The sequence below is a fragment of the Bubalus bubalis genome, chromosome 8 (genome assembly GCF_019923935.1).
Source record: "Bubalus bubalis isolate 160015118507 breed Murrah chromosome 8, NDDB_SH_1, whole genome shotgun sequence".
Classification (NCBI taxonomy): Eukaryota; Metazoa; Chordata; class Mammalia; order Artiodactyla; family Bovidae; genus Bubalus; species Bubalus bubalis.
In genome coordinates, this window is record NC_059164.1 from 41,778,585 (window position 1) to 41,795,286 (window position 16,702).

General features: G+C 33.9%; 1 protein-coding gene across 13 annotated transcripts in view; it reads left to right on the forward strand.

Moving 5' to 3' along the window:
* Nucleotides 1-16,702, forward strand: part of MAGI2 (membrane associated guanylate kinase, WW and PDZ domain containing 2) — a 1,452,748-nt gene that overhangs the window by 408,544 nt on the left and 1,027,502 nt on the right. The window lies entirely within an intron of this gene.

Genomic DNA, 16,702 nt, shown 5'->3' on the forward strand with positions numbered 1-16,702 from the left:
AGCTAACTGTACAATTTATTGGGGGATGGTAAATGTCTTAAGAGTATACTGGTATCCTAAAGTGAAACTTAAATTTTAGTTTTTAGATAATGAATACTAAAAATGACACTTTCAACAGTTAGATTTCAGGCTATATAGGTTTTAGGTAATAGAACTTCATGAGAAATGAGTAAATAATGATTAAACAAAACTGTTGTGATCTGGAATGTGAAAAATGTATATAAATGTAGATAAAGAACTCTAAAGAGTTTAGAACATCCATCAAATGGGACTTCTATTACTTTGATAGTATAGAAAAGACAATTTCAGAAGCACTAAGCTGGCAGCACCCATTAGAGATTAGATGAAATTGTTTAATTGAGTGTTAAGTGTACCTTGTTAAGGTAGCATGCATTGTCCTTATAAACTCAAAAGTATATGAGGAAAATGAGTGGAATCGAAACAAAAAATATTGGAAAAATTTCAAATGTTTAAAGGATAAAAAATGGAGTTTATTTTAATATTCTACTGAGCATAATGATTGCATATCATTAACGAGTCTAAGCAACCATGATTGAATTGACTATGCTTTTTAAATATGAGAAAAATAACAATTTTCATTTATTGATGAAGTTCTGTTTTTTCTGTCCTTAATAATTATTATATATGTGAATTAATTTTTGAGGCAGGTATGAGCACAGATATAAATGGTGAATACTTTTTCCCTTATATCAGGTGACATGAGGAAGGGACTTCAATAACCAATTTTAGAAGTTTCAAAATGAAATGGAGGATAGTTAAAATTAAATTTCTCTCCTAATAACATACTTTGTCATTTGTTTTATTGGGAAATATTTTAAATTTATCTGAGGTCAAAAGAAATATCAGTGTATATAAACCAAGTAAAAGACAGAAATCAATAAAACTAAAAGTCTAAAACTCTTCCATAAAAAGGAAATAAAATGAAAATCATAAGTTTAAGATATGAAAGAAATTACTTTTATGGAAGAGCTGATTGAAGTATAACATGCAATGATGTTTCTACATATTTAAGCATTTTAAGTTAGTATAACTAAACTATGTTAAAAAGCATTTTAAAGAATAAGATTGTAAGGCTTCTAATATATTTTTTTAAATTCTCTGTTATATTAAATTATCTTTCATGTAAAAACAAATAGAAGCAGGCTCTTAAATGTTAGGGGTCTCTTGCCTTTTAAGAACATTTACCAGCACAATGAAAGGTACAGCTATGCAGAGTCAATGTCCCTTTGCCCTAATTATAAAGTCTCATATAAGACTGTGGTCAGAGTTAACTATTGGAGAGAAGCAGGTGACCACATATCTATTAAAAAGTCTAGAATTAGGGCAGAAATTTCATGGGAATACTTCATAGGGAAAAATTATTTTAATTCTTAAGCAAAAAATAAGTACTTTTAAAGCTTGTGGAAAATATGTGTTCTTATTCAACAAAGCAATATTTGTTTAGGCATGAATGAATATAATTACTCATAATTTGTGTCATGAAGGTATGGTTCTAAGCATATGGTAAGAAGTGAGAGTGGAATCAATCTGTGGAATACCATAAAGCTAAAATCATCTTCTAACAACGAAGTGAAATTCTCTGAGTTTAAGGTAATCAAGAACATGATTAAGTACTCAGAATATCTTTAAGCAATATAGGCCTCTGTGCTGAGATGGTAAGTTGAACTGTAGGTAGACATGAGGGCGTAGGACCAGAGATAGAAGGTCCAACTGTATTTTAAACCAATATATTGCAACAGCTGTATATTACACATCTGTTTCAAATTTAACTTTATTGTTTCAAATAAGAATCATCAATTTAGAATCTCTGTTCTGACGTTGTTTTTAGGATGTGACTCATGTTCTTTCACAATTATTTCAGAATCAAGTTCCAGATTTTTGTTTGAAAATGAATTTGTATTTGATTCTTTAAAATAGCCTACTTATATTTTGTGCTAAGTGTTGAGAAAAGGGTTATTAGAGAATAAATATAATTATTAGCCCTGTGGGCCAAAAAAGAAGGAAATCTGTAAATAAATGAAACTAAATTTCTTGAGAGATTTATAAACTTCCCCTGGAAATGTAGGTCAAAAGAAAAAAAATTCAAAAGCTTCTGAGCAGTAGCAAATGTTTCAAAGTGTCTAGTCATTCAGATGTGTGCCTGACTGGTATATTTATTAAAAATGTGTTGTTGCTTTATAGAAAGTTATATTAGCTTTGCCCTCTTCCTCTTATCCCTGAGAATAGTAAGATCTATTTTCATGTCATATATGTGAAAATATCATGGATTTTCTTTTTTTTTTTTTTTTCATTGAGCAAAATGAATGCATTTTCCTGGTCACATAGTAACATTCATTGGTTTGGTTGACAGAATACACTGTAGGAGAGAAATGGCTTCAAAATGTGCTTAAAGTGGAAAGTCAGAGGATATTAAAAGGGATGGTATTGATTTACCCATTTGATACTACAGGGCAGTAGCTTTAGAATAAAGGAACATATCTGGCACAAAAGAAAAGCAATAAACACCAGCAGTGAACAATGTTACTGATCTTCCAAACTACATATAATTCCCTTTTCCCTGACTTGATCACATCTTTTTGTGGTTATGACCTGATCTTTCTTCTTGGCTTTTTCTCTTTTGTTTTGTACTTCTCTTTTCTTTTCATAAGAGGAAGGCTTTCTATAGGAAATCTGGATTTGTGGACCATGGCAGATAGCATGTATACTCTTAGGCTTCAGTGGTTTCAGCAGCTGCTCAAGGAAAAATTGGAGATAAGTGTGTAAAGCATTTTTCCACCTTCAAAAAAGCCAGTGAGTCATGTAAAATAGCTCACCTTCTGGGGAGCCCAGAATCTGCTCCCTGTAGACTTCAGAGTTGTAGCCCAGCTGGATATAAATCAGGTGTTCACTTCCTTGTATGCCTCTGCACTTTTTGAACAGAAAGAACTAGGACTCTATCAGGTCAGACCTACCCAAGTTTTCAAAGTTGGCTGATAAATACGTAGGCTGTTGGATGATTATAGTAGCTGAGGGAAACTGATGACAGTGGACACTAATATTATTGCAGGACTTTAAGGTTGTAGGTTGTGGTACAGCACTCAATCTTAATTAACCAAAAGAACAATGAAAATAGAATACTAATTGTGATATCCTTATGTTTAGTGCAATAGTCAGTCATTTGCACATCACAGTTTAGAATTGTTAGAGCATGATGAGTAGAAATAGCCCTTTGCTTTACCTATTTGGCAACATGGCACTATGGAAAGAGCATTCATCTAAGAATTGAGAGCCATTGGTTCTAGACTGGGCTCTGCCACTAACAATGGAACCTTGGCATAGGCTTTACCTTTGAGATTAAGGAGAGAGAGAGAGAGAAGGGAAGAGAATGAATTCTAATGGGTCTTTCTGCTCTAAAATGCCATGCTTTTCTGATTCTGCTGGCTTACTTTTCTTTATCGTTATTCAAATCAGTTCATCAAATTGGCTTAAATTATTCTGAGTATGTAATGCCCTCGATATTAAGCAGGTGTAAACAGCTTATGGAAACTAAAGATATATCAAATACAACAGAGACTTCAGGGAAAAATAAAAAGCTGAGTTTAAATTAGGTGCAGTTCTGGATAAAACTAGCCATGCATGTACTTTCAGATTTTTCTTTGAATGTTAAGGATGCCATCATAACTCTGATGTTCCTTGAAATCTGCCTTCATTATTCATGAATTCTGAAATACGGTGTATTCCTAGTAAGTTGTTGGGAAAATAAACATAATGAGAAATGCAAAGCTTTTAAAATCACTTTCTTTGAAATGTCTAATGATTTGACATGTGACATAAAGGCTTTTGAAGCTTTAGGTGAGTTGTTATAAAAATGTAATTGTAATCTTTATGATAATATGTTTAACATGAAATATAATGTCTTCTAATGTTAAACATTAATAAATGTCACTTATGCTGTTGAATGGCCTTTGGTGAATATCCAAATAGATCTAGCTAAAGGGAGATTAAATTAGTGCTCAGTGCAATCTTTACAGAACTATTTAAAAATGTAGGCAAGTCAGTAAGGTTTCTCACACAGAATAATTAAAAGGTAACACTGATGTAGGGTTGACAGTCAATTTAATTTAAAAATATAGGCGTAAATTCTGCCTCTCTTAGGCAAGTCAGATGTTTAGAATAGGATCAATTCCCAGTTAGTTTTCCAGTATCTATTCCATGCTCTGTTACCTGTTCTACTTAAAGGCTAGCTTTCAGGAATGTTGTTTTTTGTGCATACAAAATTACAGGTATCTGCACCAGTTCTGTTGGAATGAAGACAGAGCTTTATCTGCTGCTCAACACAATGAATTTGTAGGGATATATGATAAGTCTTACCTTGTCCTTCAGAAAAAGATTGAATTGAGGAGCTAACACTGAGCTATGCATATCTGTCCTTTCCCAGTTTTGGTAGGAATTCTAATTCTCTTTTTTCCTCTTTTTTTGATTTTTTGAAACTAATAAAAAAAACTCTACTAATCAGTAAAGAAACTGAATATTTGTAGGAAGTCTACGACTTCATGTCTTGGATTCATCTTAGCATTTTCCAATGGGGGAATGGTTGGTGATTCCCTAACCAGGACCAGCCCCAGGTATGAGACTCCATGAGCATCAACTAGAACAGTTCTTTTACTAAGCACTTCCTATGTGCAAAAAATATTTTTCATACATTATCTTAGAATTTTCTAAGAATCCATATAAAGTAAATGTTAATCCCATGTTTGAAGACAAATGGAGAAACTAAGGCTCCAAGTTTAAGCAATGATTTAGGAAGTCTGGAAGCAGAGGAATTCTGTCTCAGATGGAACTAGCTCCCAACCCACACTCTGCATGAGAGAACTCTCTAGCAGAAGCTCCAGGAAGACATGAACAATATAAGGGTGCTTCAAAGGGGTTCAGTCATGCTGTTGGAGTAGAAAAATAAGCAAAGAACTCTGCAGATCGACAAACAACCTAGTGAGCATGAATGAAGTTCCACAGGCTGATAGGTTCTCTGATGAGCATGAATGAAATTCTATCAGTAGAGAAGACATTTTTGCCAAATAAATATAGACAGAAATTCCCACAATTAAAAAAAATATATATATATATGGACAGTTATCAGGAAACTTTTCAAATCAACATCTATTGATTGACTAGCTTCAGGTTAGTTCTTTTCAACTAGACATTAGTCTCTTGGTTGGCCATTTATCAATCAAGTATCAAATTGGTTTTTTAGCACATTATTGCCAGAAATATTGGAATATAAAGTATTTATGGGCATAAAAATTAATTGATAAGTGTATTATTCCCATAATTAAAACTGTTACCTTGTTATAGAGAGATCAAATATGGATTATCTAAAAACTTCTATTAATTTCTGAAGTTTGCTTCTAAAGCCTTACTTAACTAAGCACTTCTAGACCTTCTGGTCTCCATTTCATACTCTGAATTCTAATCTAAATGTAAAATTCTAACTATATGGAACTTTATAAGTAGGTATTTATAAAAGTTCCCAGTTTCTCACCTTGGCATTTTACAAAAGCTTTTTTTTTTTTTGCAAACCAGTGTGAGGACAAGGGGTTGAGTGAGGAGAAAAGAATGAATTAACATTTACCAGATATCCACATACAAGGATTTTAATTATGTTGTTAATTTTGCAATCCTTAAAGTAATGTATTATGGTTCCCATTTTTCAGACAGATCACAGCTACTAAGTGAGTAACAAGGAATCCAAGTGTCTAGGTCTGTCTAACACCAAGAACCATTTAAGGGATGTATTATGTTAACTCCTTTGACTCTGATATCCCCTACAGTTCTGAAAAAACCTCAAGAAGCCAAGAATATAAAAGATTGCTTGGTGTGTATCTCAATTTTTAATCTGATGTTTCCCATAAAGGCAGAAAAAATGTTGAGAATAGATAGTGCATTATCAGGCGGCCCACTAGTCATTCCTCCAAAGGCTCCAGAAAGACCAAGATCAGTAGCAGATTATTATTCAACATCAGCAAGGTTGTTGAATAATAACGCCTTCTCCTGTTCTGGAGATAACCAGAACAGAGACAACATGGTTATTTAGTTTGGCATTCATAACACTTTAATGGGGAAAATGGCCCTTCTCCTGTTGAAGAGAAGTGCTACATTCCCTTCACAGCAGAACTGTTACCCACTCATTTAGCTGTCACATGCAGCCCAGTGCAGTGACAGCTTCTCAGATCCTGAATCGTCCAGTGAGCCAAGCATTGGTACATGGTGACACAACTTGGTACAATTTGTTTGATCCTTTCACCAGGAACACATGAAACTGAGAGATCCACATGTGTTCACCAATCTTCCCTGGTTTCAGGGTAAATGCCCAGATTCTGACTCAAAGGATCCAGGATAATACCCATGATAATATCTGGTGTCAACTGAGCATTGTAAACTACTGAGAAGCCAGTGAGTGGTAAGCCAAGCTTATATTCTGTCCAGCTTTCATTCTCTTTTTATTGCTTTCAGTGTCAAAGACTTTTTTCTAATCCATTAAGCAAAATAATGTATAATGTGTCCTTTAGGGTTCAGCCCAGGAAATAAAGATATGTAAGTTATTTTCAAAAGGAAGAGATTTAGAAATGTCGTTGTTTAGAAAACTGCTGAAAAAATTAGAGAAGAGGGTTGCAGGGTAGATCCTCAGGAATAATACTCAAACAATACACTGCCCTACCAGGGTAACTGCTACTTCTGAGGGCTGTGGCTATGATTCATAAATCCAGAATTAAGAAATTTCATGAAGCCAGAATTGATAAATCTCTAGGTTTCACAAAGGCACTATTCAGAAATTGCTACTATGGCTGCAATCACCACTTAACATTTGAGAATCTGGAAAATGGACAGCGGAACACTCCTGCAGAAAACATATCTCTAAGACCTTTTGGTATGAAAGAAAATATCACCTTTAAGCATTTTTCTTTTCTGTAATAACCCAACAGGCATACAGTATCAGTGTCTTAAACTTATTATTATTTTTAAAAGACTACTCTAAATTTCTAAATCCTTTTTGATGAATCTGTAGTTGCTGCTGCTGCTGCTAAGTCACTTCAGTCGTGTCCGACTCGGCTGCCATCTATGGGGTCACACACAGAATCTGTAGTTGAATACTTGCAATTTAAATAATTGCATTCAGAGGTTAGTGAAAAGATTTATAGAACATTTTTATATAGTGTTTTTATTCTCTACTTATATCTAAGCTCTTAAAGATTTGTTAACAGTAAGCTAACTGGCTATTTAAATAGCAAGGAAATTCATTTGTTTTTTTAGAAAAACAGGATACATAAACATTATCAGTATATTCTAGATTTAATCTACTCCACTTATAGAATGAAACACTTTAAATGTGTATCAAAATCATTGTTCATTTTTATTCACAATTTTATTATTAAAAATATGAATATGCTAAAAAACTTTAGTTCATAATTATATTTCTCACATGAAAAAGCAATGGACAAAACTTGCTTTCAGAACATAATTTAAACTTAGAGAAAAGGAATCTTAATTAAAAATGAGAAGTTGAATACATTATTTGAAGCACTACAGAAAATTAATCACAGTTTGAAAAATGTAGGATAATATCAGCATTAAGTGGCATAGCATCTGTGATCACAGGTCAACATTGGCAGCTTTTTGTGGGTTGCACCATCATTTCTTTACTACAAAGCTTATTAAGGAATAATACTGTGATTCTTTTGGTAAAGTAAAATGTAAGAAAAATGTATATAATAGGAAAATATGACTCAATACAACTGGCAAAACCAATTTTTGTATTTGTATTTCAGCCAGTATGTTGACCTAATATTAGTTTTGGAAAAAAATACATCTGGTTCCCTGATATAAATATAAAAATTTAATTTCAGTTTCTGTAGGTTGGATGTTATTTTCCTTCTGAATATGGCTCTATTCACAAAAATTATCTTCCAGATTCATTAGTTGTAAAAGTGTGATTGTTAATTCAAAGTGTCATCAACATACCTGATAACCTGTTAAAATTAAAGAGAGTAAAAATTTATAAACTTTCATGTATTGTAACTTATTTTAATTCAGTTCAACTAACATTGAGAGCTGTAATGTATGTATGACCAGCTGGGTACTGGGAATATGGAATGACTAAAACACAGATCAAGAGAAGAAAGCAGGAATAAGAAGGAAGGAAAACCAAAAATCATGGCCAGTCCCTGAAGGACTAAAGGTTTTCTTGGATTGCCTTTTGATAGTACACTTAGTTAATCATTTACTAGTTAGAGACACACATTTTTGTCCAGAGGATAAATCTCAATCTTCCAGAATCTCTAAACAAAGCCCTTAGGCTGGGAACAGAGGATCAATGGCTTCTTCAGTGGAAGCCTGGTGGATAAGAGAGGCTCAGGTAGTTAGAGACTTGTGTAGTGATCCATCCTTGTCCAGGAAGCCTAAAGCTGATATCAAGCACATGGCCTATCAGTTCCTGACTTTCTCTTCATTATGAAGAAAGGGTGGTGAGGTTCAGCAGGTTAATAAGTAGTCCAAGATCATTGAGCTTATAATTGTGAGAGTAATTTTTCATTGTAAATTAGTACATGGGCTTCCCAATTTTTATTATGATGTGTGTTATCAGTGCTTGATCTCCTTTCGTATTGACCAAAGTGATGATTCGCCAGACTTTCACAGTTAGGGACTAGATTTTGTGCGTATGTGTGTATGTGTGTGTACACATATATTTATATATAGTTTGTTTTGAACATACCACACTGCATGTGGTATCTTAGTTCCTTCTGCTGCTGTACTTAGTTACTGAGTCATGTCTGACTCCTTCTGACCCTTTGTATTGTAGCCCGCCAAGTTCCTCTGTTCATGGGATTTTTCAGGCAAGAATATTGGAGTTGGTTGCCTTTTCCTCGTCCGGAAGATCTTCCTGCCCAAAGGATTGAACCTGCATCTCCCGTATTAAAGGCAGATTCTTTACCCCTGAACCATCGGGGAAGCCTCTTAGTTCCTTAAAGTGAAGTGAAAATCACTCAGTCATGTCTGACTCTGTGACCCTGTGAACTTATACAGTCCATGGAATTTTCCAGGCCAGAATGCTGGAGTGGGTAGCCTTTCCCTTCTCCAGGGATTGAACCCAGGTCTCCCTGGGTTCATGGAGCGGGCGTCTCAAGGACTCCTTTCCAAGCTCCCTTCAGGTGGATTCTTTACCAGCTAAGCCACAAAGGAAGCTCAAGAATATTGGGGTGGGTAGCCTATTCCTAATCTCTGGTTGCTATTTGGATCAGTGCAATCTGGAGTGAGGCTATTAGTATGTAGGCTGGAAACATTGGTATTTCAACAACACTTCATGTGAGGTCCCAGCCAGTCACTCAGTATCACACACACACATACTCCCCAAATCCCTTCATATGTGAAGGCAGAAGGAAAAGATTTAGAGTGTAGGCAAACCATCATAGAATGAGATAGGTTTGAAATCTAGGACACAGGCATAAAAGCTCCCACTGCTGAGGGTACATGGAAGGATGAAAGGATGCATTCAGAATCAATTACATGTTATGATTTTTATTTTCAATCTAGGATACTGAAATCAATCTCAAATTCATAGCCTGTAACAGCTTTGAAGGGCATGCCTCTAGGATTTTCTTTTCTTCCAAGCCCCATTGCACTATCATGTCTTCCATCAACCCTGAAAAATAAAATGTTTCATAAATTTCATTCAGCAGCAGCCAAGTAAATCAGAACACTTCCCTTGAGAATCTTGCATTTTTCCTACTAGTATATGAAACATCACAGATAATTACAATCCAAAATATTTCTGTAATAAAAATATGACAGGTGGTTAATCCTTGACTAGCATAATGAAATTGATCTAACAGCCAATTCTTTGGGGTAAAGGTAGTTTTATTTACATGAGAGATGAAAGTAGCAGCAAATCTGCTACTATTAAACAATGTAATTAGTGCTGATGTAATTAATCTAGACGTTTATTCAATGAACTAAAATGTCTTGGGCTTTTTTTCCCACTAGAACAGTTCTCCATTCAGATGTCCATCAATAGTAATACTGGACATAGTTGCAAATGAAAATACACAAAGCACCTAAGCTTTTGTAGTTATAGAACTACAATTGTACAATTATAGAACTACTCTTTTTCTGTTTATTTCTGAACTTGAAATTGATTGCTGATTCACCTTGATCCAGATCAGTTACTCTATGTCATCATCTATCTGCTAGGCCTTTATCTTATTTTGCCTCCTAGCTGTAATCCATTCTTCTCCATATCTTGGCTTGAACTATATACCTTGATGCTGACTATATATAACCATCTTTGTGAAAATCCTGTGACATCCCTTGAGTGGTAATTACACAGTAGTCACTTCATTTATAGCCCATAGTGCAGTAAAGATTCCATAGCAAATAAAGAATACTTTCAGTAGTCATCACATGAAATATCAACAAGCTGTTAAAATTTTGTCCAAGTCTATTGACCTTCCTCTTTCAGCCCTTCTAGCCAGGCTTACAGAAGATCAATTAAGCATTGGAGAAATGCAAAACAACACAGGACTTTAAATAGTGGGTTTAATTGTAAGATTAAGAGAGAGAGAGTAAGCAGGTTTCCAGATATTTTCTACTTTTGTTCAAAATGAATTTTTCATCTCGTAAGGGTTGCTTTTTCCTAGTCTTGTGTAGATTTAGCAGACATATTGCCAATTTTGTGCCAGTGGATAAAATCTAGTCCCCCCAAAATAAAACAATACCTGAACTCAAGCCAGCATTTTGCTTGGCAGAGCTCTAAGTAATGCTCAGTATCACATGTTAGTTTGCAGCCTTCTTTGCAGTTAGGTAGAAACCACAGGACCAGTTTGAGACAATATGACTGAGGAAGCTATGAACTGGTCCCCTTCCTGCATCTCTCTTCCCCTGCTGCAGTGAACTTAATGGCTATATGTTTTAGTTGGTGTATCCATTACCAGAATAGAGACTGTCCTGGACAACATTAATCAATCCAGATTCAAATGTGCACTGTCGAACTTTACATTAAGATTTGGAAATTCATTTGTTTTATCACAGCACATATTAAAATTCTGACTAATACAAACCCAAATATCCTTCATATTAAAGCAAATACTAGGACACATGTTAACCCCTTGCTCAGTTCTTGAAAATAAGTGAGACAGTCAGTTATAAATCTTGTTTTATCCTTTCCTATGTGTGTATGTATCAGAGTGAAAAAATCAGTATAAAAGCATATGCTATTTTACTGTTCATCAGTGCTTCAACCTGGCAGGCTGATTGTTTCTTTTATTAAAAATGATGAAGAAATGAAACTATTTTTAATAAAATTCATATTGCTATTCTATTTTCTATAGTAGAAAAGATTTTAGGATAGGATTAATGGAAAAAGAGAGGAAGGAATAAAAGTTCTGTATTGTTCTGTGAAATTTTTAGTTCGCACTTGACCTTGATCACTTTAATCAGATAAATCTGTGACTTGGGATATTGGTTCATTATGGATGAAATTATGGATGAACAAAGTACCACACTGTCCTTTATTCTGTAGTTAATGATAAACCTTGAAAATAAGATAGTCATTTTTCAATTAGGCTCCATGCAGAGACTAGAAAGCATAGTTCTCAACATGTTCAGAACATAATCAGCATTAAGTTGTCATATTTTGGCTGTATTAATGTTGTTAAATTGATGTAATAGTCATTATAAGCAGATACTCTTTCCTGGAATCAGTTATTGCCTGAAAGATTTTAGCAATTAAAGCTGTATTCATTAGCATACATACATCTATACTTTTTTCCAACTCATTATTATGCTTCTCACTTTCCTCTGCCTAGAGTTATGAAGCCATGTAAAGTTATAAAATAAAATTTCAACTGCTTGGCCTGTTAGAAGAAGTGCCACATTATTCATCACCCATACAAGTTGTACGGACCTTCCTTATGAAAATTAATACCCTCCAAGCTTCCACTTTGAGAGTATTCTTTCTGTTTAATAGTGAATGCTTCAGATGAAAAGGGCTGTCCTTTTATCTCTTGCTGTGGCACATGTTGTTCATAATGCTCAGCCTGGAAGAACTGACACTTCTGGAGAACATCTCTCCCTTTCCTTACTCGTAGCTACTCACAGGTCACTATGTTCTTAATTTTCTTTGTATCATGGAAGTAGAAAATGGCATAAAGAGGTATTAACTGGGGGACCAAGAAAAAGAATGTGATGAAATAAAAAGTAGTAAAAATCCCAGCTTGGTATGTGACAGCCAGTTTTATGATAGAAGACAGATAGTATAGAGATTTGTGTCCACCTTAACTCTGTTGTTGATTCTATAGCTTTAACTAAATCACTTTAATGGCCTTGGTGTGTTCATAAACAAAGAAACTGTAAACTGGATTAGTTAAGCTCTAGGGTACTAAATTAATAGGAATAATTGGTTGGAATGGGCAAGAGGTAGAAGAAACAGAATGATGGGTTTCATGGAGAAGGGGTGGATTGGGCTCCCTTGGGTGATCTTTCATATAGATGAAATCTTAGTTCAGCAGGTTTTTTTCTGCTGTTGTTTGGTTGTTCATGTGTTTGTTTAAAGAGGGACTGATTTTTAAATAGATCTGTAATAAATGGGTAAAGTGAGAGAGAGAAAATATAAGAACTTAGTCTTTATAACTCATTTTTCTTATATAACAAAATATAGATCATAATTTTATTTATGTTTTCATGGTAATGTTGGGATTAATTAGTATTCATGTGAAAGTTATTTGAAAATGAAAAATGTCTTTTAAATGCTAAATAGTGTTGCTTCAGGTTTGGTTTCTTAAAATACCTAACTTCATTAATCTTTATAAATGTCCTCCAATGTAAATCACATAATTTATAATCTTGTATGTATAAAGGAGATAATATATATATAATACATAAACATATATAAGATATAACAATAATATATATGTCATATAATATATAAGCATATATATGTTAAGTAATGCTAATCAAGCAAAAAGGGACAATTTTATGGCCTGAGTTATGAAACTTTCCTCAAGTGGTGCATCTGCGTGCATATTATGTCATGTCCAACTCTTTGCAACTCTGTAGCCTGCCAGGCTCCTCTGTTCATGGGATTCTTCAGGCAGGAATACTGGAATGGGTTGCCATTTTTTTCTTCCAGGGGATCTTTCCAACCTAGGGATTGAATTCACATCTCCTGCATCTCCTGCATTTGCAGGCAGATTGTTTATGGCTGAACCACCTGGGAGGCCCTCAAGTGATGCAATAACCGGGTAAACTGTTAACTGCCATCACTAAAGACTTATTGAGTTGCTTGGGAAAGCATTACCTGAAAACCTTCTATGGAGTTATCTCTACATATGTATGCAGTCTAATTAACAAATATGACCTTGCTGTGTACAGTCATTAACTATTCTACAAATCAGAATTAAAAGTAAATATATATCCAGCAAGCTGTCATAGCCTTTCCTAATTATTTTGCCATGATTCAAAAGATGAATATTTTATTGGGGGTTCCAGGATTATAGGGTTTCCTAGTACTGCAGGCAAAACCACTCTAGTATTCATCAAATGTAGATTTAAAAGTTTAGTCTTAGTTTAAACAAAGTTAAGTGTCTTACTATTGAATCATGGAGTATATATAAATCATATATATTAAAATAAATATTAAATATATAAATATATATATATATTTTACTGCGTAAGTTATGAAGATAACCCTCTTTAAGTGGTGAAATTCTACATGTCCTATCCTACAGTTAGCTAACACTCTATTGCTTGATTTAACTTTTTTCTTTTTTGGTTCTTTAAAGATATCAATAAAACAACTAAAATACTGGAATTGGATATTATAAATATGTTAAAGGATTATCTATAGATCAAAATGTTCTCAACTTAAGAATTCTACTAAATAGTTTGATTGAGTCTGCTAAATTAAAAGCATTTGATAGATCTAGTAGTTAAACAAATTAATAAATATAGAGAAAGATACTGAGGTAATAATAAAAGCAAGAATACACTATTAAATTTCCAAAGTAATTGAGAGTAATGATTGAGGTAATTGCTACCTTAAAACTCTTTTCTCAGAGTAGTGACTTTTAAGTTTCTAAAGAATAAATATTTGCAAGACTAGAAATATAGTGCATAGAAATGATTATATAAAGGAAGCAATAACTATGCCTGTCTATAAAAAAATAACTTCAGAATTTTAGATTTTAGTAGGGTTTATTTGCTATTTGAAATGTGAAAAGTACATTATTTTAGTGCAGAGAAATAATCATTTTGTGAGTCAATATCCTAAATGATAGAGCTATTTCTTCTAATACGTATTAAATATACTTTTATAGATGATTGCATAAAGCCTAAGTGATACAATAAATATATTTATTTGTTCCTTGTAAAACTTATAAATCTTATGTAAAGGTGTAGCATTAAAGAAAAGTTCTTTAACTTACAAAGAACGAACGAATGCAAAAAATTATACTCTTTAAATATTGATTTCTGGTATTCGTGTACCTTAGTATTAAGTATTTTAAATGTTGAAATGATCTACAAACACATATGAAGTATAGAAATAGCAAATTATTCATTTAGTAATTTTCAATTAATCCTTATTCAGACACTTCAAATATTGAATTAAGCAGTCAAATTCTCATTCAGAAATGTGTATTACCTTTCTAATTGATATAATTTGGACTCTAATCAGCTTTTTGAAATATAAAAATTAAGAGTGAGGTGTTCACTAAAGAATCAAATTGTCCAGGAAAATTAATTTCTCTAAAGAATGTATATTTCGGTTTCCAGCCAGAGTAAAAGGGAAGAAAGGTACATGAAGTGAAATTGAAAATGGATACAAGTAAGACGTTCTCTTAGAAAACAGAATAAATTATGGGAGCAAATTATGGCAATCATGGTAGTAAGTGGAATGATTTCCTGGAATAACTGGAAAATAAAAGTGAGCTGGGAGAGCAATGATTGGGTAAACAAAGTGGTCTAAAGTGTGCATATTAATATATATTATTTCCCTGTTGTTTCGGTAAGAATGAATGGCTTAAACAACATAAATGTATTACATTTCTTGAGGTCAGAAGTCCTAAAGGGCTTTCTCTGTGTGGAAATCATGGTCTTTGCAATGTTGTGCTCCCTCCAAAAGGTGCAGGGAAGATGCCATTACCTCCCCTTTTCCAACTTCTAGAAGCTGCCTTCAGTCTTTGATTCATCCCCCCTTTTCTTCATCTTCAAAGCCAGAAGAATAGCATCTTCAAATCTTTCTCTAGCTCTGACCATCCATACTGTTTTTTACAAGGCTCATGGGTTATATATGAGCCAATTCAAATAACACAAGATAAGCTTCCCACTTCAAGAGCTTAGATGTACTCAAATCACAATTGCAAGTCACTTTTGAAAATTAGCTGCCACAGTTACAGATATTGGAGACCGTGTAGGATGTAAATACATGTTTTTGAGGGGTGAGCATTATTTAGGCAAAGTGTATAAACTGTAGTTGTCAGCAAAGTCAGAGTTCATGATCAGAAGCAGAACCTAGAGGAATATATGCAGGCAATCACAGTATCTGATTTTTGTTGGCTTTGGATTTGAAAGGGGCTGTTTTAGCTGAAACATAAGGGATTTCCTCAAAGTGGGGTTTCCACTATGGTTTTCTGCAAGTTATCTTCTTCTATCTGCATTCATTCAGTCCCATAGGTAAGAATTTTACTGGAAAGACAGTCTCCTTTACCTACTCAATGAACCTTTTCCTGCATTTAACTTAATTCTCCACTTCCTCCTCATCATTGCCATCACTATTCTTTCTATAATGTTAAATATTGATCATTTTTATGATGTCACTATCAAATAGCAGAAGCAACTCCACAACTCCACCTATAAAGAGGAGCTTAGAGAAAATCGGATTAGAAGGTTCATTGATTTATTCACTTAAAAATATTTATTGAGTGCTCACTGTGTTCTGAACTCTAGTCTAGATACTAGCAGTAAAGTAATTAAAGGAAATGGAATTCCTACCCTCATGAATCTTATATTTTGGTAGGACAATAAGCCATCTTGCTTGGGCTTATAGAAAATAAACAAACAAGGGAATAAAGAATTTGGCAACTCGGGATCAGTACTATGAAGAAAATAAGTGAAAATGAGAGATAATAGGTAGTGTTAAGTGTGTGTGTTGGGGGGAGGTTAATGTGTTCTATTTTAAATACAGTTTTCAGGGAAGGTATCATTTACAGCATAGACTTGAAGAAAAGAAGATAAAATAAAAGCCATGATAATGTCTGAAGAAAGGACCATCTAGAGAGAAGGGACAAAAGACCTCAGTAGGACCATGGTTGGTATGATGGAATGAAGAACAGATGTGAGGCCAGATTTGCTGGAATGAAGTCAAGGAGAGACAAGGGGGTCATGGAAGGTGATGTAAAGGAAGGTTGCTACAAGGAAACAATATAGGATCATATAGGCTATCATAAAGACTTTAGCTTTATGTTAAAATGAGATGTGAAGGGAACTGCATGGTTTTGAACACAGGAATAATGTGCTCTTCTGTCCTTTGTTTTAAAGGGATAATTCTGGCTGTATTTGAGAATAACTGAATAGGAATAGAACTAGAAATAAGGAAACCAGTCAGTGTAGAAGGCTGTAGCAAGCAGAAAGGATTGTTACTTTGATTAAGGGCCAA